This window comes from Equus asinus, chromosome 14 (assembly GCF_041296235.1).
Source record: "Equus asinus isolate D_3611 breed Donkey chromosome 14, EquAss-T2T_v2, whole genome shotgun sequence".
Lineage (NCBI taxonomy): Eukaryota > Metazoa > Chordata > Mammalia > Perissodactyla > Equidae > Equus > Equus asinus.
This window is the reverse complement of record NC_091803.1, coordinates 11756107-11777204: the sequence shown is the minus strand read 5'-3', so window position 1 is coordinate 11777204 and position 21098 is coordinate 11756107. Positions and strand designations below refer to the sequence as shown.

The 21098-nt window shown below is 45.6% G+C and overlaps 1 long non-coding RNA gene and 1 pseudogene across 1 annotated transcript in view; both read left to right on the top strand.

Moving 5' to 3' along the window:
- Nucleotides 1-21098, top strand: part of LOC123284661 (heparan sulfate glucosamine 3-O-sulfotransferase 4-like) — a 133683-nt pseudogene that overhangs the window by 47176 nt on the left and 65409 nt on the right.
- LOC123276936 (uncharacterized) overlaps nucleotides 1-21098 on the top strand; it is a 163201-nt gene that overhangs the window by 111396 nt on the left and 30707 nt on the right. Inside the window, exon 10 of the long non-coding RNA XR_011494125.1 lies at nucleotides 13481-13585. This is a non-coding gene — a long non-coding RNA (uncharacterized lncRNA). The remainder of the gene's footprint in view (nucleotides 1-13480; nucleotides 13586-21098) is intronic.

Sequence of the window (21098 nt, the reverse complement as noted above, 5' to 3'; positions counted from 1 at the left end):
GTAGCAAGTCCAAAATCCCAGAATGATGCAAAGACCTTCCCGGGCTCGTCTAGTCTATTCTGTCAGGGATGTGGGAATCTCTCTGGATTTGGGTCAGAGGGCGAGGTTGAAAACCAGACACCACCACTTAAGAGCTGCTTGGTCTTCGGAAGCTTGATTAACCAATCGGTGCCTCACCTCTCGTGCTGTGAGCTGGACCAACAACAATGCCCCCTCCCAGGGTTGTGAGGATGAGGTGAGGAAGGTACCTCCCCTAGCATCTGGTACCCGGAAGGCACGTAATGCCTTCGTCTCCTTCAGTGAAATACCAGGGACCTTTCAGCATAGGGTCACTTGCGGAAGGAGTGTGTCCACCCAGGGGCAAGAGAGTGGGATATAAGTTACATAAAGATTTTAGTTATTGCAGCCAGAAGAGTTTGGCAGACGGTGGCCAAACTTTCTAGGTCAGTGTCCGGAGAGGAGAGATATAGAGAGTGTTAGTGGTGATAATTTTGTCTGTCTGTCTTTCCTGCTCACTCACTCACTCATCTGTCACTTCTCTCTCTCTCTCATCTACTTTTTGTTCCATCTATCAGTCATCTATGTACACACACCTCATTTTTTAATTAAGAATTATTTCTTGAATGCCTAGTATCTGCCAGGCACGGGGGGTACAGTGATGAAGAAAACAAACCCATGACTTCATAGAGCCTGCATTTGAGGCGTGGGGTGCAAAAGATGATACATGAAAACTAACTCATGGCAGACGGTGACAGTCTAATGTGCTTCCGTGTGCACTGCTTCATCTTATCCTCGCAGTACCTCTGTGATGGAAGAGGGTCTCATCATCCCATTTTAAAGACAAAAAAAGTCAGACTCGGGGAGCGGGGGGTGCCTCGATTTCACCAGGTGGACACAGCCTGCCTGGGGCAGAGCTGCCTGACTCGGCATCCTGCATTCTTTTGACTTCCCCATAATGTAACTTCCTTGGAAAAGGAAGAAATATGAACTGACGGGAAAAAAGAGAAGGTTTTCAAAATAAGAGTTTGTAAATCAACCTTAAGAAGTTCCATGAGTTGCAAGGGGTAAAAAATAGCTCACTCGGTTACCTTTATTTTCCCTTCTGGTTTTAAATTCCCATAGCACACTTTCTGTGAGCGGTGCAGGGGACTTTAGCTTCTCGCATTGCCAGGCAAATATTTATCCTTATGGATAAAGCAATGCCATAGTCGTCTTCACGGCCTTATTCTAAAACGTCTTCCCTCCCTCTGGAATTTTACACTAGGCCAGCATTCTTGTTTTTGTTTGTTTTTTGGTGAGGAAGATTGGCCCTGAGCTAACATCTGTTGCCAATCTTCCTCTACTTTAGGTGGGACGCCACCACAGTGTGGCTAGATGAGCGGTGCTAGGTCTGCGCCTGGGATCTGAACCTGCGAACCCTGGGCTGCAGAAGTGGAGCACGCACACTTAACCACTTGGCCACCGGGCCAGCCCCCTAGGCTAGCATTCTTGACCGTTCCTCTCCTCTCTTTGAGGATTTGTCAGGGGCTGCAAGGCAGATGCCCAGTGGGGCCGGGCAGGTGTGACAGTGCGTGAAGGGGGCCTGGTGGGAATACTGGTGACCTTGAGAGTGAGCGTGTGTCCTCTGGGGGCGGCCGTGACTCAACGCCATCCAGTCCCCACGGGTGTTGAGGGTGCACCGTGTTGCCAGTGCTCGTCCTTTGGGAGAAACACAAGTCAAGATTTCATGCACAATATCTTCAATTTAAATTTTAGTTCAGTTTCAACAAAACAAAATAAAACCCATAGTGTGGGCCAAACCAAGCATGCCCGCGGGCCAGAGTATTTTGGGTCATAGGCTGGGTTACAACCTGCTGTCATGGGACACTTCTCAGTGGAGAGAAGGGATGTGTTTACATCAGAGATCAGATTTGATTTGTTTGGCCCGGAGAGTTTTGAGACCCATTTTGAGTTAATGGCTAATATTTTAAAAGTGGGATATTTCACCCAAAGATCTAGGTTTCTGGCTTCTTTAGAAAACAAAAATCAAAAGATGGAACAACACTGAGTCCAGTGTTACCCAGTCACAGACTCCTGGTGCTGAGTGTGGCACTTCCTTTAGACAGGGGCTGCCTAGTTTGCCGCAGTCCCCATCTATTGTTGACTTCTGGCCCACTGCACTTACTAATGTGATCTCCCTGATGCCTGTAGGCATTGGAGTTTGTGCTCACAGGTTCAAATCTGTGTTTGATCAGAACGTGAAAGGGGCATTCCAACTCACCTGACATCAGTGTGGGTTGACGGTGAAAATCAGCGTGCTAGTTCTCCCCAAGCAGAAGATCACTCCCAGGAGCAAAATCAGTCCTGCTGGATCTTCATAGACCCTTTTACTTTTTATCTGTGCCTGGGGGAAGATCTGTGTGTGTGTGTGCCTGTGCGCACACCTGCATCCATCCTGTGTGTGCACTTGTGCGTGCAGGGCATGGAGGTTTGATCTTTCTCCCGTTTCCCTCCATCTTCCCGTTTACCAAGCAGTTATCTCTGCTGTCTTCAGCTCTGGCTCTCAGGCTTGGGGAGCAACCTCTTGCTCATTGGTGCCGGGAGGACCAGGCATCCTCACTCTCGTGGTGGGCCCCTCTGAGTGGCTGGCGATCTTGCTGTTTTATGTGTTGTTCGCCTCTCACAACCCGTTTCTATCTGCGATGCTCTGAAATCCGTGGCAGTCTCCTTGAGATACGCGTGTTCAGCAGCTGAGACCACTCAAAGCTTTATCCCTCTATTCTGCCACCATTGCTCCTTCATGGAAAGGATTTGAAAAGGAAACCTTGACTTTTAGATTGATTTTTAAATAAGCACCTATTTAGCTGTTGGTGCTTGAAAAGCAGCCCGGATTATAGTCTTCCAACAAGCAAACAGTATTCTAATTGATGCCTCTCCTAGCTGATGAAAGGGGCCTCCCCCCAGCCTGGGGACAGACCTGATATTCACAGGTTGTTGACAACAGCGGGGAGTGGGGAGAGGTCAGCGAACGCGGGCACAGGCGAGTGCTTTCTCCTCTCCTCGGTCCTTCCCCCGTGGACTCTTGTCCTGCCGCTTCCTCTCCCTTCTAGTTGATTGCCGTGGTTTTGGTGGTCATGCCAAGGTTTTTTTGCTGCATTTCTAGAACAAAATGCAGACTAGGAAGTACTGTTGCATTGCTAACCCAGTGGTTTCCAGGAAAGATGATGGACAGAGTGTTTAAAATTGGATTGGAACTTAGAAGTTTCCAGATTCGTAGATGCCTCCCTCCGGGTGAATAGTTTTCTCTGCTTTTACTAGAGATGTCTAGAATCTAAAGTGCCTTTGCCAAGAGATGAATAAAAGCCTTTCCTCCTCCATCGGGCCTTCCTAGAGTGTGAGAAAGAAAACATATTCTCCTTTCACTCCAGTCATGATGGCCTTGAGGAGAAGTGAATAGCCAGCATTTATTGACCACTCCTTAGACACCAGGCTTTGGGCTGAGTGCGTCACATGATCATCTTGTCCTCACAACCAGCTTAGGAGGCTGCTCTTGTTGTCATCTCCAGTTTACAGATCAGGAGACAAAGGCACAGAGAGGTTAGGTAACCTCTCTCAGGCCACACAGCGGGGGAGGGGTGGTACCTGGGTTTGAGCTCAGCCCATTCTTTTAAGTGGAACACACTCTGCGCTGCAGCCTATGTTGATACATTTCATCCGGCTGCGTGTTTCCTGATACTTTTCTCTCTGCCATTTACAGAGTCTGTGGAGGCCGAATGTTGCAATTCGTGAAGAGCGGTTAGTGTGCAGGACATTACTCATCATAAAAGTGAATAGTCAGTGTTTATGACATGGCAGGGACTGTGCTAAGTGCTTTAAATGCATTTTCACTTGGGGCTCTCATACTGACTCTGAAACGTGGGTATGGAAGTCACTGACCACGATCCTACCTCCAGGATTTGAACCAGGATTGATGCAGTTAGAAGTGAACCCACCCTTTAATTTACCATGTTGCAATTTCATCCTCTGCTGTTCTCTCTTCAGTGTCTGGTTTGCTCCAGCCACAGGATGGCTCAGTGCTGTTGGTTTAACATGCTAAATGATTTCCTACCTCAGGACCTTTGCACAACCTCAGCTCTCTGCTTGGCACACCTTTTCTCCTCTTCTCCCCTCAGCAAACCATGCTTTAGCACCCCGTTCAGGTGTCACCCTGGGAAACTTTCGGCATCTTCCATGGAAAGAGCTAGTGGCTTCTCTCTGCCTCCTCCCCTGGAACCCTGCTGTCTTTAGACTCTCTTACTGCCCTCCTTACACTGTGTTGTCATAATTTGTATACCCCATGGAGTTGTAAATCCTTTGAAGTGGAGATTATGAAGGATGCATCTCACCCGACTGTGTGGTTTGTCACTCTCCCAGAACTTACTCCAGTGGCGGGTAGTCATAGGTGCCCAGGCACCAATGATGAGTCCCTGTCTCGCTGGTGCCTAGCCTGGAGCACAGGAACAGACATACTGAGTGCATATGACAGTGCTTGTATTAGTCAGGGCTCTCCGGAGAAACAGAGCCAAGAGGATATATAGAGACATATTTAAGGGGACATTTGTCATGGGAATTGGCTCACGTGGCCATGGAGGCTGAGAAGTCCCGTGCTCTGCCACCTGCGAGCTGGAGACCCAGAAACCAGGTGGTGGAATTCAGTCTGAGTCTGAAGGCCCAAGAACCATGAGTTCGGATGTCCGAGGGCAGGGGACGATGGACGTGCCAGCTCTGAGAGACAGAGGGAATTCACCCTCCCTCCCCTTTTTCCTGTTTGGGCCCTTGACCGAGTGGAGTTGCCCAGCCGCTGTGCTGACAGCGGATCTTCTTTACTCCGTCGGCTGCTTTAGTCCCTTCCAGAAACACCTCGCGGACACACCCAAAATAGTGTTCTACAGGTATCTGGGCATCCCTTCCCCAGCCCTGTCCAGTGGACAAGATTACCCATCACCGTTCTCAGTATGGTTTTATTGATGGTTTTGTATCATTCTGACCCCCCTCCCCACCTCTTTGTTACCTTCTGGCTTCAAACAGCGTTTAGTAGACGATGGAATCATTTTTCTCGCCCAGAGGTTGGCTGACCTCTTCCTGTAAAGGGACAGAGAGCAAGTATTTTAGGTTTTTCAAGCTGTGTGGGCTCTGTCAACTACTCACTTCTGCCATTGTGGTGTGAAATCAAACTTTGTTTGCAAACATGGCAGCCGGCAGATGTGGCACACCGGCTGTCACTTGCTGACCTGTGTTCTAGGAGATTCTTGTCGTGACAAATACTGGAAGATGATAATTGGGCTGCTCTTATCACAGTCAAGATTAGCTTAGTTGCCCAAGCCATAGTCTTAAACTGGGCCTTGAAGAAAGGATTGTGTGTTCAGTGTCATGCATAGCATCACTCCGAGTGCCTCACTGTTGGCCCATGTAGGTATCATTAAAGGGGTCTCGTAGGTTGTCGTGGAAAGGACCTATGCTTTGGAGTCAACTATTCTGGTTTGAATTCTGCATTTAAGCTGTGTGATCCTGGGTAAGTTACTGAACCCCTCTGATCCTCACTTTTCCCATCTGTGATACTTAGATCACCATCCTTACCTTGCAGCATTTTAATGGGCTGCAAATATTTAGCCTGTTTCAGGCACATAATAGGGATTGAGCAAATATTAGTTACTTTGTCTTCTTGCAGGCTTTTACCGCAAATCCCAACCTTTCAGCTGCAACATGGAAATGTAAACTGTAAAAGCCACTAGAGCCCAGGGAGGCCCAGTGTATTTGAAATTCTAGAAAGAGTCTTTGAAAAGTGAGAGACATTTAAGTCTGAGGAATTTGTCCTTTCTAACTGTCTCACCATTCTCTTTGAGACGGAGTGAGAAGAATTTGACATTTCATTTTCACACCTGAATGTTACAAGTCTAATGCAAGCTTGGGAATCAGAGGTGGCTGTGACGTCAGGGGACGGGGAATGGAGGTTGCAGACCAAAGGCAGAGATGGCCTGTTCAGCTCTGCAAGGAGGTTGATTGGATGCCTACAAGGTTATCAAAGGGACTCTTACGAACATTCTGGGACCAGGAGGAGTAAATCTTGGGATGCTCTATTGGGAAAAAGAAGTTGGATGAGACCCCTGTATCTATCTGTACGTGCCACACATCATAAGTATCTATGTCCCACAGCTCCTTGCGTATGGTGTAGGGCACCTAAATGTCGCAGAGAACTGTCTGGCTCCGCGTCTGCCCACACTTCGCATTCTGTTCCCAGACGGGATCTCCGCAAGCGTTCAGAAATGCCTCTCCTTGGTCCAGGCTGACTTCTGTGCTCCTTACAGCCAGTGTCTTCGTGTTTTTACCATTGAGCCTTGGCGATGTTTCTGTCCTATTGCCTGCACGTGGGGCCTACCATGACTGGACCCCTCCCCAGGCAGACCAAAACGCTCCTTCCTGTCCAGTCCCAAGGCATTCTGTTCATAAGCCCTCAGACCACTTATAACACGGAATGGACCTTCGTCGTGCCTCTCTCTCTAATAGATTAAAAGCTCCTTGAGGACAGAGGTCACATCTTATTGATCCTTTTAGCTCCAGTACCTGGCATGGTGGCAGGTACTTATTAGAGGCTTGATAAATATTGCTGACTTTGAAAACAGGAAACTATTTTTAAATTTGGAGATATTTTCAAGCTGACAAACTGAAAATGTCTTGAAACGCTGGCTGTCCAGAAAAAATGGTTTTGTGTTGACTTTGAAGTTGAGTGGCCCGTCCTTTTAAACCAGCCCCGCTAGGCCCTCGGCGAGTCTCAGCGCATCTTGGTGACAGAACGACATCGCCCAGAGGCCTGCGGTGATTGGCTGCATCATGGGGCGCACTGTCGTTCCAGATGTCGGTCCTGCGGGGTTTTCCTGCGGGAGCAGCAGGGAGCGGAGCCACCGCTCAAGAAACACTCCAGGATCTGCAGCATTGACCCTGAGAACCGTCCACGCAGGTGGGTCAGGCGGAGGTTCAGTCCACGGTGACTGGAGGGCAGGGCGAATGGGTCAAACCAGGCATTTTGTGGGAAGTGGTTAATGTTTAGGAAGTGTGAGCACTTGAATAAGAGTAAGCAGCCACGGCGAGAGCCCTTCGGGTGGCTTCTCAACCTGGGATTTAGCAAACGTCTGCTGGCTGCCCGCCATGTGCTGGGCGCTCAGTGAGTTCAAGACCTTCTGAGAGAGGCACTAGCAATGTTTCCATTTCGCAGCTGGGAAAATCAAGTGCGGATAATAATAGTTCCTACCTCACTGTGATGATCAAATGATGTCCTATGTATAACATGCCCAAAACGGTGTCTGACATATAGCAGGCACTGCACAAGTGTTTGTCATTATTACGTAGGACCACCTCTTCCATACAAGGCGCCTACTTGGTCTGTTGCATCGTTTTGCATGAATCTTGGTGGGCATAGCGCAGCATACTCTTCACCCACTGTCCCCTTCTCGGACAGCACTGAATTTCCAGGGATATGGGGACCTTTGATGCATCTTGCCCCAGCTCGTAGCTTAAAATCTGGTGATGTTATTATTTTTCTTCTGCACGATTGTGCATCGCAGGGATTTCTCTTGTAGCACTGACTAAACAGGATGCTATTTCTGCAGGGGCCTTGGTGACTGAGCTGCTGTGGAACCCACCACGTTTATGTGTAGTTTGCGAACTGGCAGGTTGATCCATCAAGAGTTCCAGGAGCAGAAGCGCACCTCATTCTGTTTTTCTGGGAGGTCCCCCGCCACACTGTCTGTGTGATGTGCCGGAGGTTGGTTTCCTAAGGGCCTGCAGCGGGAGGGACATCAGTACTGAGGGTTCTAGAGAATGAATCTGGACAATAAGTGTTGCTGGCCTGTGTCTGCAGGGTGAGCAACTGTTGCCTGCCTCTTGCCCTCCCATAAAGGAAGGCGGCACATGTCTGCAGAATGTTCCATGGCTGAAGGGTCGCGGATTCTGTCATTAGAAAACACCAGGGCTTGTTATATGTTTAGTGGGAAAAGCCTTCCCTGCGTTGGTCCGTTCATCTCGCCTGCTGCTTGCAGACCTCCTCTGGCTGTGCGTTAGGTACAGAATCAACTCCAGAGTCCTTACCATGACACACAGGCCTTACGGTTTCAGGTGCCCCAAGTCCAGCTGTGTGCAAAAAGCCACGCCCTCTCCCCCCACTTGTACCCTGTAATCACTTTCCACTGAATTTCTTGACTGGTCTCCAGATAGTTTGTACTTACTCATAGCTTTTGCCTTTGCATGTGCTCTTTCTTTTGTATGGTATGCCCTGTCTCCTCTTCTCCAATGGCAAACTCCTACTTATCCTTCAAAACCCAGCTCTGATAACGCTTCCTTTGGAGAAGGCTTCTGCAAGGCACCTAAGCCAAATTACTTGCCCTCGCTCCTGTCCTCCTCTAGCACTCTCTTCTCTGGTATGATAATGAATCCATTGACTTTTGTTATCTCTCCACCAGTGCATACTCCTTCATGGCAGAGACCGTTTATCTCTGACCTCCTTTATTTCTGATAGGAGTGAACCATGAGTTCGAAGTCCTGGCTTGCAGGAGTCTGGTTTCTGCAGGGCCGTGCCTGCTTGGCGAGTTCTCCTGATTCAATGCATTTATTTTTAGCAACAAAATTTAACGAAAATCCCCAAATATGCATGCCGTCACTACAAGGTGCGTTATTCCGTGGGTGTTGCTTAGCCAATGCTCCCTCCCCGTTTTAATCCACTTCCCCCTGATCGGTGCCGTCCTGCACCCCTTTCTCTAGTGCTGCTTCTCTGAAAGGCCTTCCATGTCTCCGCTGCCCCCTGATGTGTGGGTGGGGAGTCTCTCTGGACTCAAGCACGTTAGCCTGTCGGCGTTGGCGAGTGAAGTCAGTCATCTTGCAACTGACCCAACCTCAGAATTAACATTTCCAGTCCCCACTTTGTCTGTTTTGTTTGTTTCTCTAAAACCTGCTGGTCTCCTTCACACCTCCATAGCTTTGCCAGGATTCAGTAATCACTCATTTTTTTCAGCAAATGGTTATTGTTTACCTTCCATGTGTCAGGCGCAGCTCTAGCCATTGGGGATGCAGCAGAAAGCACAAGAATGTAGAGCTTCTACCTTGAATATATGACTAAATTAAATATTGTGACGGAAGATGAGAGCACTGTGGAGAAGAATGGAGGTGAAAGAATAAGTCTTGTGGATACTTGGGGGAAGAGCATTCCTGGAAGGGCTAACAGCAGGTGCAAAGGCCCTGAGGTGGAGGAGTACCTACCGGGTTTGAGGAACATGGAAGATCGCTGTAGAAACTCTGACTTTTATCCTGGGTGAGGTGGGAAGACATTGGAGAGCTTTGAGTGGAGAAATGCCACTGACTTCATGTCTTCACAGCATTACTGTGGCTCTTGTGTTGAGAATCGACTGTGTGGGCCAAGGGAGGAAACAGAGAGCAGTCAGAGAGCCCCGCAGTCATCCACGTGAGAGCTGCGGCGCATCGGACAGTGGTGTTCCCAGTCCGCGAGGACACCCTTCTCTGTGCCATCAGGAGCAGTCTTTCTCCTGTAAAATCGAGGGCCGGGGCATCCTCCTGCTGTAACTCTCCCGGACTTTCTTCTCCTGCCCTCAGCACGTTTGACGTAAACTCCTGCGGTAGTGATCATCATGTGCTGTCATCCTCACTGAGCTTTTCTTCCTGCGCTGGTTTCACTTCACTTGGGAATCCTTGGGAACTTACTCATTTGTGAATTCCCAGGGACTGGCACAGAGCCTGGGACATAGTAGGCAAGTTTGGAGGGCGGGACGCACATTGCAAAGCTACCTGGTGGACACCCCAACACCCATGCTCACCGTTTCTTGGCGTTCTAGAAGAGAGCTAGTCCAAGTCTTGCCTCTGCCTTGCCGGCTCATGTGGCTGAACAATTGTGCATTCTGAAAAGAAGAGCCCTTAGGGGGATGAAAAGATTGTAAGAAGAAGCGGATTTAGATTCGCTAACACTGAGCTAAGAACTGTGTGCATGTTTCCGGATTTCATCTTCACTCGATCTCATGAAGCATCATCTCCATTTTACAGATGGGATAACTGAGGCTCCAAGGCTTTAGATCACCCGGCCAGTAAGTGGCAGACAACAGTCCAACCCAGGTCTGTGGGCTTTGAAGGCCAGCGCTCTCCCCAAAGATAGACTGTTCCACCGAACCATCGGGAACCAATTCATCCTGCCTGATCGCCTTCGTATTATAAAACCTAGTGGGGAAGGCTGCAGCTGTTAGCTCTGGGTCTTACTCCAACTGTCCACCAAGGGATGCAAGAGTTTCTTGAGTAACTCAATTCCTTAGAAAATAATTTGCCTTCTTTTCACTTTCTGCATTCTCTTCTCTAAAAATTTCACATAAATAACATAATATACCATTATAATATTTTATAATACATAATATAAAGTATATTAAATATATATAGATATGTAAAATATAAATAGATATTATGTTATATATATATAAAGTCACCCAGGAGATACATGGACAAAACCTGAATGTCCCTTGATGGGGGGAGTTAAGAAAGGTGCAGCCCTGAAAAGAAACTGAGTGGCCCTATGACATGCCAGGACGGCGTGATTCCTAGGTGCATTTTAAGGGGAAATAATTAAAACAAAGCGTTCTGTGTATCGTGTGTTTTCGTTTGCATAGAAAGAGGCCTGTGCAGACGCACACCGGCTGAGCTGTGGGCGGTCCTGGCGGGCGGGGAAGACGTTGGCACAGTGTCTGATTCTTCGGTGGGGCCAGGTGGACGGCAGGTCACAGGTGGGAGGCAGACTGATTTTTCAATAGATTCTTCTATGCTATTTGATTTTTTAAAGAATCTAAGATGCACACATATATGTACACATATGTATAAAATATGTATTTCGATTGGTATATAAGTATAATATATATATATAAATGTTGACATGTATTTTTTAAAATCTAGCTAATTTTAAGCAGGGCTTCCCCGGTGCGTGTGGTATCTCTCATACACCATCGCACAACTCTTTGGCTTCACAGACGGTCTCTGGGGACAGAGGCCCTTTGGTTGGGGACAGCCACTCTGGAGGCTGTCAGCTCCGCGTGGGCTGCCTGGCTCGCTGAGGCGGAAACTCCCTGGGGCCTGGCCTCATGCCCTCCCTTTGAGCCCTTCCCCTCCCACCCTCAGTCTGCTCCCTGCGCATCCTTCCAGGCTCAAGTCCTGCAGGATGGAGCAAGCCTGCTTCTCTTACGGCTCCAACAGGAGCTGACGTGAATCTTACTGGCTGCTGGCCTGCTTAACTTTATGTGTCAGCTTGGCTAGGCTCTGGTGCCCGGTTGTTTGGTCAAACACCAGTCTCGATGTTGCTGTGAAGGTATTTGTTTTAAATGTGATTAATATTTAAATTAGTAGATTTTGAGGAAAGCAGATTATCCTCCACAGTGTGGTGGTCCTCATCCAATCAGTTGAATCCGTCTGTCTCTATAGATCTATCTATCTGTAAATCTTTATCATACAGACATATGCCTACGTCTATATCTAGATATATCTATACTGTCTGTGTCTATGTCTATATCTGTATCCATTTTCTCTCTCTCCCCCACCTTTTGGTTCTGTTTCTCTGGAGAAACCTGAGAAATATACAGCTGTGATTGGCCTAACTTGAGCCATGGTCCTGCCCCTGATGCATTACTTTCTCCATAAGAATGCAACACACTGGGCTAAAGTTAGGGGTTGCTCCCTGGGCTGTGGGGGAGTGAGATCCGCCCTAATGACCATGGTACTGAGGATGGGAGAGAGGTAGTCTGGAAACCAGAATCAGGCTGTTACAGGAAGTAGAATAAGTGGAGGCTGGAGTGAAACACAACAAAACAGAGAACAGAAGTCCATCACTGTGGCTGTTATTATCTCCTCTTGCAAATGAATTAACAGGCTCAGAATGGTTAAGAGGCGTGGTTGAAGTCACACAGGAAGTTGGTAATTGAGCAGGATTCAAGCCTAAGTGTGTATGATCTTGAAGTCTTTATTCGTTCTTTGTCCCCGATCATTTCATTCCTTCCTTCATTTATTCATTTCATCATCCAGCCAGCCAACAGTAAACTAATGTTTACCGGCTGCTCACTATTGACAGACATGGACTGTGCTGGACCCTGAGGAATCCAGATCATCTGACCTTAAAAGTGTCCCTCACATGAGAAAAAAATGTTTCCTGTGCTGCAGACCGCTTTTCAGATATTCCAAACAAAATCCACTTTTCTCGAGCTGCTCAGAGCAGGCACATTCAAATCCGGATTGGTCTTCAGAGAAAAGTACAAACTCCTTTTCCGCTGAGCCAACTCATTTTCAATTCACTCCATGAAGTCAGGCAGAGTACCAGGAGGGTAAAAACAATTGTAACGACACCACCGCCCACTGCTGTTTACAAGAAGGGGCATTCCTGGTGGGGCAGAGGAAGATGGACGGCACCTGTGTGCCAGAGCTGGCATGGCGTCCTGGCAAGTGGCAGATTTATGGCTCTGGCATCGCCAAAGGAGGAGTCCCTTTCCACTGATGTCCTTCCGAGCTCCCCTGGTTGGTTATTGCTCCGTTTCTTCTTAGCGTGAGTGATGAGAGGGTCCTAGGAGGCAAGTGGGTGCATGCAGGCGAGCAGTTGTTCCATGGATTTATGGTTTATTCTCTGCTCGAGTCACTTTCCTGGCTGCTGCCACTGTGAATGAGTTCCTCTGTGAGAGCAGCTCCTGGCCTCGCTGTGCCCACTGCTGCCTCCGGGCCTTTGCCGGACATGCCCTGCCTGTTACTGTAGGTCAGTCCAAGCCCTTCCCCTTCCATGTGGCCAAGCTGTAATACTAGTAATCGTGGTCCCGTTTGACATTCGTGTGGCACTTTACAGTTTATAAAGTAAGGTACGGTTTATAAAGCAGTGGGTCACACTGGTTCAGAGCACGGTCTTTGGAGCCAAACTGCCCGGGTTCAGATCTCAGTTTAGCCTTCACAGGCCAGATAATCGTGGGCCACCTACTCTCTCTCCCTCGGTTTCTGCATCAGTAAAGTGTGGGCAATCAGAGGGGCTCTTGTGGAGAGTAATTTGAGCTTATCCATGTAAATCAGAGGGTAAGCCCTAAACAAATGATTATTATTTTTATTTTATTATGTAAGTCATCCTAAAAGAAGGAGGAGAAGCAAAGAATTGGCATAGTGGTTTGTAATCTCAGCTCTGCCACTAATCTGCGTGAGCTTGGGCAAGTTATCAGTTTTCTGTCATCTGTAAAATGGGGAGGATGACAGTGCTCACTGCACAGGGTGGTTGTGAAGGTTAAATGAGATGTTGCCTGGTAAGTGTTGAGCACAGTCTCTGTGATGCAGTGAATGCCCAATGACAATCGTTTTTAACGGTAACTAGGCACCTTAGAAACATTTAACCACTACGTCAAGTGAGCTTGATTTGTGTGATATAATCCTAAAGGAACTTTATTTTTGTCTTCTATTGTTTCTTCAGATTTACTCAGTGGGGCTGATTCTGTTGCTGCCTCTGGATGAAAATTCTGGAAGGCCCTACTGACTTTTTGGTACCTATTCAGTAACAGAAGGTCCTACAGCCCCTGTAAGTTGCAAAACTCAGTTGCACATCAATAATTAACATATTCAGTCCAGTGCAATTGCTAAAACTTTAAACGTGGTTTCTGGGCTTGCCACATGCAGGGCAGCTTGCTGTCATGACAGGGAGGTGACCAGCTTCTATCTCCTCCCTCATCTGCTGACCACAGTTTCTGCCTTCTCCAGCGTTGGAGAGGGGACAAGGGAGAGGAGAGGGGACATGAAAGTGTTTCCTTGACTGGACTGTCGTGAGCTGGTATCAGCACACTTCCTGGAATTGGCAGATGTTTCAAGCAGGCTCTTTTGCTCGTGGTTGCTTTTGGGGTTTCTTTGGAGATTCCCATACACATCGACATCCCTAATTGCTGGAGCTCTCTCACCAGCGATTCTCTTGATGACAGAAATTGCATCGCTGTTTCTGCACTGTCACTTACAACTTCTTCTCAGCCCTTAGGAAAACGCGATTTCACTTCATCTCTTTCTGTTGAGATTCCATTTGTCCTTCCAAGTTGTCCTCTTGGATAGAACCTTCTCTCTTACACATGGCTCACGTCTGGTTCACGGAAACATGAGCTTCCCACAAACTCATTTAATCTTCACCTGCCTTTGTGTGATGAGTGCTGTCATTATCGGCATTGACGGGGGCAGAATCTGAGACGTTGAGTGTACACGTAGCATATCCAACATCACACAGCTAGCAAGTGATGAAGTCATGCCCTTAATCCAGGTCATCTGACCCCATAGCCGAGATTTTGACCACCCACGTTGTACTTTCAACTTAAAATTGAGCATAATTGTTTTCCTTCACTGTCTGAGAAAAGATGTGTAAAAATTATGTACAATTCTCCTTCTTGTCTTTTGATTTTTGGGGGAGTTATGGGAATGAAAATGTTCTAGTCATGCTTATCTAGTGTTTTCTCCTTTCCTGCTTCTCCCTCCAGAAAAGTCTAACCGTACAGAAAAACAAAAACAAACTCAGCCACCAAATAGAAAGACCTCTGTCTTTTGCTGGTGTCCATTTGCTCAGCATCACAGAACTCAGCGCATGTGCACTTCCCACGAGCTGTCTCTCTGCCTCCCACCTTTTCTGTGTGTTTCATACCAATTCTCTCTAGCTCACGCTTACATTTTCTCCACTGTTGGATCTTAACAATATAGTTTGGAATTCAATTTATAAGAAGAATATATTACACTTTACCAAGTTACACTGCATACCCTCTGAATCTGTTTACTGACATCTCTGGGGTCTCAGGATTACTTCAGAGCAAACTTGATTAAACACTGTTGGATTAGTTAAAGAGGGGTGCACATGCAGCTGCCTGGATAGCACACTGTTCTTTAAGAAAAATATTGGATAGGGGCTGGCCCGGTCGCTCAGTGGTTAAGTTCGCACGTTCTGCTTCTTGGTGGCCCAGGGTTCGCCGGTTCGGATCGCGGGTGCGGACATGGCACCGCTTGGCAAGCCATGCTGTGGTAGGCGTCCCACATATAAAGTAGAGGAAGATGGGCATGGATGTGAGCTCAGGGCCAGTCTTCCTCAGCAAAAAGAGGAGAATTGGCAGCAGTTAGCTCGGGGCTAATCTTCCTCAAAAACAAAAAAAGAAATATTGGATAATCCAATGCAGGCAAATCAGACATCAGCTTGTTTTGTTAATGTTCTGACCTCATTTAAAATTAATGAGATTTTATTAAATTAGAAGATCCAGATAAGTTAAAATAAAATTGATTCATATATTTTTGCAGAGGTGAGCGTACGAAATCAAACTTCCAGTCTTATTGGCTTACTAGTTTAAAAATACTTTTCATAAATTTTAGTTCTCTTGGGGTAATAGCTTGTCTGTTTCAATGGTATTGGGTGTCCTGTCAAATGCTTTTGTTGTAATCAGCATTTTCTTTCCCCACTTAACACAAAGAAAACCTAATCTACCCCTCATTTTGCTGCTTTCTTTGAAAAAAAGAGAAGGATTGGGAGCTATTTAGCCAATCTGCCTTGCTGCAATTTCTCATATCAGAGGAATCTCGTTCTTCTTTTTTTCCTTCATATTTTGTAGATTGCAAATATGTTTGAAGACGTCATTGTCAGTGAAAGGATTCTTTTCAGTTTTCCACTGTGTTTCTTTTCATCAATCTAATTCTCTCTTTAACTCAATGCTGCTTTTATTTATAGCTTGTGACTCCTCTTCCGAACCTTCTTCTACTTTCCAGAATGGTTGCATTTTTAAAGCTACGCCTGATTGCCCATATTTCCAGTTTTTGCAGTTAGAACCATGGGGATTTGGCTTCCCTGCCCTCTGTTTTAACATCAGCTCCATTCATGGCTGTTGTCCCTGAAAATCACATATCTGCTGTCTACCAGAAAATCAAGCCAATTCTTGTTTTTTCTGCCTGTGGCGTAATGACAATTTCCTGCTTTCTAGACACTTGAGTCATTTTGACGCTCCAGCTACTCGTGGGGAGAAATTGGTTATATTGAAGGATAGGGCAAGGTGACAGTGAAAAATATAATAAAGAATTCGTGGTAATTCAGATGCTGAGTTTACTTATTTTTTTACACTCAGAAGAAAGATATTTATGAGCATTGTTTTTGTTGTGGTAAAATATGTATAAGAAAATTTACCATTTTAACCATTTTTAAAGGTCCAATTCAGGGGCATTAAGTACATTCATAGTGTTGGGCAACTGTCACCATTGTCTGTTTCCAGAACTTATATATATCTCAGAGATTTTGAAGTACTTGGGTGACCAAATCTGTTAAACATTTTTAAAGCACTTTTTACGTCATTGTGTCATTTTATTTGTTCTTTAAGGTACATCTTTTCGTTTATCTAATTTATATTTATTGAGTGTTCCTGCTAATCTGGGCACACTTCTGGGCACAGAGAACTATAGTGTTAACCAGAAAGACAGGAAGCTCGTAGCTCAGTGAATTGGCTGGAGTGATTTCCAGGTCTTCTTCAGCTAGTCAGCATTTCTTCACCCGTATATGGATATGTTGTCCTTTTCAGAGCAGTCAGACCAATGTCCCTTTGCTTCAGTCTTCACTTCAGGCTGCTTCTCAAACCCCATCCCAATATTATATTTGGACTTTCCCAATCCTACAAAGGACTTTCTATTCCTTCTCCTTTATAGATATGTACTTTGCGGTATTCTTTCATGGATGTTTAAATGGTATTATAGTGTATGTATTTTGGAGCAATTTGCTTTCTTTTTTCCCAGTTTTATTAAGATATAATTGCCACGCAGCACTGTGTAAGTTCAAGGTGTACAGCATACTGATTTGACTTACATATATTGTGAAATGATTACCACAAGAAAAAACTGTTTTTTTCCCTGTGATGAGAACTCTTGGAATCTGCTCTCTTAGCTACTTTCAGACCCAGCATCCAGCAGTGTTCGCTGTACTCATCATGCTGTACCTTACACCTGTAGTACTTTTTTATCTTATCCCCAGAAATTTGTACCTTTTGATCATCTGCAATTTGCTTTTTTACACAGCAGCATTGCTTGGAAATCAATGCATATTGTTGTATTTATGAGTCTCTAGCAAATGCTCGTTGAATCCTTAGCATGCGGCAGGAGCTGTGAGCTAGATGTCTTCACCTCTCTTCCACGTGTAACCTTAACAACAGCCCGGGAACAGAGTGTGTTGGCACCATCCTCATTTTATATACAGGAAAACCGAGAATCAGGGTCTTCAGGTGTTTTGTTCAGGGTTGCACAGCTGGTTAAGTAGAGTCAGGATTTGAACTCAGCTTCCTGACCTCGGAGCATGTACAATTACCATTCGACCAAGCTGCCTCTGCCTGGTCAAGTCAGAAATTTCAGTCATTCACAAAGATTTTATTTGTAGTTAGTCCAAATAAATAGCCCATTAATCATGCGGTCACACGTAAATACAACATTGCAAGTGTGGTGAGTGTTTCAAGAGAAGTGCGTTGCTCTGTGAGAGGGGTTGACCTTCACTGTCTCAGCTTCCCTGAGGAAATGGTAATGAGCTGAAATTTGAAGGATGAATAGAAGTAACCAGATGAAGAGGAAAGGAAGAGAATTCTGGGCGGAGGGAACAGCATGCACAGCAGTTGTGATCAGAGGGAGCACAGAGCTTTCAAAAACCTAACGTCCAGTGTGACTGAAGCACAGACAGGAAGAGAGGAAGTGGATGAGACAAGTGGGGAGAGGTGGGGTCCTGGGCAGGCAGGGTTCAGGGCCTGTTTGCCATCTTGTGGATTCTAGTCTTTATTCTTTATTCAAATAATTTCGAGCAAGAAGGGTGGCGTTTGCGTTTCTAAAATATCACTCAGCCATACTGAGCACAAATTGGACACAGACCAGAATGAAGGTGGAGGCTGTTCAGTATTTGGCAAGCTGGTAGCTTGGACAAGGCTGGTGGTGATGGAGATGTAGAGAGGTGACTTGATACAATTGTATCAGCAGGATACAGCTGGACCAGTACAATTCTACTGTCAGAGGTAGAATCAGCAGGTCTTGGAGTTGGGTTGAATTTGGCCAGGGAGGGAGGGAGGATGTGAATCAGTAACATCTGGATTTCTGGCTTGAGCAGCTGAAATGGAAGGTGGCGATAGTCACTGAGCTGCGGAAGACTGGAAAATGGCCAAATTTGGGGCGAAAGATCAGGAAGTTAGTATTACTGTGCAGAATGGAAGGTCGGGTAGCTGATTTCAGAAGGGCCCTCCGACTTTACGGGCAGTGAAGCGGCTAAGAACACAGCCCCTGGCATCAGACAGCGACTGGGGTCCCTGCTCTGAAATTTTTGGCAGCTTCCGCTCGCTCCTCTGACCTCAGTCTCCTCTCAGGTCCCAGGGATGTTATCAGCCCCTGCCCTGATGTGCTGAGAGGATTTAGAGAAAACTGTGCATGAGGCACTTAGCCCAATCCTCCGTGCTTAGTAAGTACTCAATCTAGTTACCCAGATCATAATCGTTATCACCCGTTATTATTCTAAAATGATTTGTAACTAAAATATTGGAGGAGTTCGGAGTGACGGAGTAGATAACTCTTTATCTTATCAGTTTATACCAATTAAACTTTCTTCTTGACTTAACAGTGGACTCCCCAAACAATGAGATGTTGTTCCTCGTAGAGGACATTTTATTACAGGTAAATCAGGCAAATGGTCGCCTTTGAATAGATGTTGTACAAGAGCCACAATACATCATTGTAAAGGTCACCGGTGTCAGTTTTTAAATTAATTTTTCCCACTCTTAATAGTTCAGATCAAATTCTTGATTATATTGAGTTATCAAAAAAAATTCCCCTGTAATTTCAGAGGCTGGTGTCAGCCTCAAGAGTGACAGCCATGTGACTGTGCTGTGAGGGATGCTGTCAGCAGCATGAATGGGAAAATTACTTTTATGAACACCAGATTCTCATGGGAGGGCTCTGCCTCTGACATGTGTCAAGAAGGAGCTGCCAAATTATTCTCTTCCCAATACTTGCTAAATTGAAACCAATTCAAACATTGCCGGTTGAGGTTGAAACTTCTAGGCTATTAAAAATGTCACATAAAATGTGAGTGTACTTATTGGAAAAGGGTAAGTCTCCTTCTAGAGATTGCATAGGTAAAGCTTTCTGATTTTCGGAACGTATAATGTAGTTTCACTAAATAAATATATGCCGAAGCTTCAATGCCTTATCTCTATTTGAAAGAAATATCTTTTATAAGAAGAAAAATACTGGGTATTTGGAGAACAGATGTTAGCAACAGTCTAAGCATTGCCCGTGGCTTAGATGGAAAACTAGAGGAATGTGTGTTCAAAATCAGAGGTGGGGACGTGGTCCTGCCTAGACCTTGTTCATCTTGCAGACGTGGTTGGCCTGCATGGGGATTAAAAAGACAGTCCCAGCTAGCCACACTCAGTGGAGCTGAGTAGCAGCTGCCCACCTTGGACTGGCTTGTGCTCACTCTATTCTGTACTTTTCTGTCTTAGCTGTCTGATCCCTGTAGGAATTTGAGTCTGTAACCTCTTCCCTAAGTCTATTCTTTTAAACCAGGGATATGCTGCCCCCAGAAGTCCATAGCACTGGGTGAGTGATGTGGGTAACTCAGAATAATACGGCACATCTTCTTGGAATGTTGGTTTTACATGACAATTTGGAGGAAATGTTTTCATGTTAAGACAAAATATGTTGGGATAGGTTAGCAAATTCACATGACATTCTGTTTTTGAAAAAGTAATAGATGAGATTTGAACATAACCTAGAGTTTGCAGTAGCCCAGTAGTCACTAGCTGGCCATGATCCCAGATGCGAAGGAGACTCTGAAAGTTTGGGGAAAGACAGTTTCTTCCAGGTTGGAAGCATACAACAAGCCCTCCTGACCAAAAGGAGGGTCTTCTGCTGTACAAACGCAAAGTAACTAATGATTACAAGGGCCTCTATGCAGTAAAAGCAGACCAGAATAGTGATTTAATGGAATGAGTGTTTGAAACCTGGAAAAGAGAAAATGAAGCATCTTTCATTGAAGAGGAAAATTAGGAGGATCTAGTTATTTTAAACAAGCTGCTTAGTCTTTAATGTATGCTTTTTCCCCACCCCCACATAATGTATTCCTGAAAATCTGCCTGGAAAGTAGACAGACATATAGAGAATAAATGCTCTTGTGTGTACTAAAGAAAGTTATATATGAGATTTCAAAGGAACATCAAGCTAGATAGTGGAAAGGCTTGACTCCTGAGTGTATTCTTCCTTCTCCTTGGTCCATGAAGGATGCTTAGTGGGAAAAGTTTGGAATGGGTTGCCTAAGTCATGGACTTAAAGCTGGAAGTGGTCTTGGAAATTTTAACAGCCAGGACTCTTGGCTGCAAGTGACAGAAACCCAAGTCACTGCCTCAAGCAAAACAAGGAATTATTGGCTTGCAAAATTGGAAAGTTCAAGATTGGATATGACTATATTCAAGTTCTCAAAAATATGTCATCACAAGTCAATCTCTGTGAAGGATCTCTTTATCCCCCCTCTTTCTCTCTTTCTATCCATGTATCATTTATGTATTGTCTGTCTGTAGCTCCATCTATAATCTGTTTTCACTTTTTTTGTCTATCATCATCATTTCTACTTTTCTCTGTTTCTTCTTTATTCTCAGGCAGAGACCTACAGTGCGATAATGATGCCAAGGATTGTATTCATGAGTTAGTTATCAATCTCAATGGCAAAGTTTGCTGTTCTTGTCACATCATTCTACCAAAAAGCTGTGCTAAAATCGTTGGTTCTGTTTGGGTTCCATGCTCATTCTTAATCAGTCGATGATGTGGCCAGGAAATGGAATAATCTGATTGGCTGGGCCTGGGTCACGTGGGCTTGGGGGTCAGTTCCACCTGAAATTCCTAGTCATGAGCGTTTCTTACCGGAAGAAATTGAAGTGACAGCTACAAAAGATCTTATTTAGTTCTGATTTCTCACCTTACTCATAAAAGAACTCAGGTCCAAACAGATTTTTTTTTTTTATTGTTTCATGAAAAGATAATAATGAGTAGAACTAGATTTTTTAAAGTGATTTTTTAAT